The sequence below is a fragment of the Tupaia chinensis genome, unplaced genomic scaffold, assembly GCF_000334495.1.
Source record: "Tupaia chinensis unplaced genomic scaffold, TupChi_1.0 Scaffold000070_1, whole genome shotgun sequence".
Taxonomy (NCBI): domain Eukaryota; kingdom Metazoa; phylum Chordata; class Mammalia; order Scandentia; family Tupaiidae; genus Tupaia; species Tupaia belangeri.
Window position 1 is genome coordinate 12741 of NW_006159530.1, and position 1313 is coordinate 14053.

General features: G+C 61.8%; 1 non-coding gene across 1 annotated transcript; it reads left to right on the forward strand.

The window, feature by feature from the left end:
* Positions 1 to 370: 370 nt before the first annotated feature.
* On the forward strand, positions 371 to 442 carry TRNAE-CUC (transfer RNA glutamic acid (anticodon CUC)). Its single transcript has one exon. It is a non-coding gene; the product is annotated as a tRNA-Glu (tRNA).
* The last annotated feature ends 871 nt before the right edge of the window (positions 443 to 1313 follow it).

Here is a 1313-nt window from a genome sequence, read left to right on the forward strand (position 1 = left end):
CGTGGTGGCTGGGGAGCCCGGGCCGGGAGCTCGGTGAACCCGTACGTCCTTGCGCGCTGGTGGTGAAGCGGTGAGCGGAGCTGCCTTCCATGCACTTGAGCCGAGCTCGATTACCGGCCAACGCAGCGTGCCCACCTTTTGCACAGCTGCAGGGCCATGGTGCCCAGCGCCTTGCGGGGGCGATTGGGCTGCCACCGAGGCCAGCGGGCGTGTGCGTGTGTTTGTGTGTTTTGGCAGAGGGGCACGGAGTTTGGGGGTGCTGCCAGCTGGTGGAAACAAGGGGTTTGAGCAGGGGAGGGCGGGGAGCATCGGGGGTTGATTACGGAGGAGCTAGGTCCAGGAGGCGCACACTGGAACTGTCACTCAATCCTCCCTGGTGGTCTAGTGGTTAGGATTCGGCGCTCTCACCGCCGCGGCCCGGGTTCGATTCCCGGTCAGGGAAGCTTTTCTTCTGCCTCTTAAATTCCCACCATACCTCAGACCTGCGGCCTATTTGAATGGCGCTTGGCCCAGTCCAGTCTGGCGCCCTCCGCCATCTGCCTGTGTGACCGGCTGGCTTCCCATCTTTTTGGCCTGGTCCCCTGCCTTTTCAGCTCTTCCTTCTTCCCAGCAGCTCTCCTGCCTCTGCTCTTCTTGACCACCAAAGTTCCTCCCCCTTCTTGCACCGCCCCCCTCCGGCCACCTTTCTCCTTCTAGCCCGTCAACCTACACACTCGCGTCTTCCGTCCACATACTCACACAGGACACACTCACGGCATGAACAATGAACACACATGATGCTTGCCATTCGCCTCTTCACAGCACAAGCAGCTCTCGCAGCCAGATATAAACACCCAACAGGACTCATGGAGCTCACCCTCGGAGCCCGAGCACTCCCGCAGAGGCTCACGTGTGCCCCCACAGGCCACGGGCTAGGGCCTGCGGTGGTCAAGTCGCCCTGGTGCTGGCAAGCGTGTGAGTTCCTGAGCGCTTGTGGGAGCTGGTGCATGGGTGGCTTTGGAGGGGACGCCAGTGGAGCTCGTGGGAGCCGAGTGCCCTTGCTGTGGGGGGCAGGGAGCGGCAGAGGTGGGAAGGTGAATCTTGAGGGGGTCCGGTCACCTCACTAAGCCAGAATTGTTTTGGTGGACGCGATGAGATTGATAATGGCGCCAGAGGGGACCGCAAAACGAAAGGCCAGGCAGTGGAGCGTGGCAGTGACGGGTAGATGGCTGTCAGGATAGACCCTCCCAGTCCCCCCTTGATTCCGATTCACCCCCCAAGCTCTCCATCCTCTCTGACAATGGCAGGGGCAATCCTGCCGACGCTCCTCACCT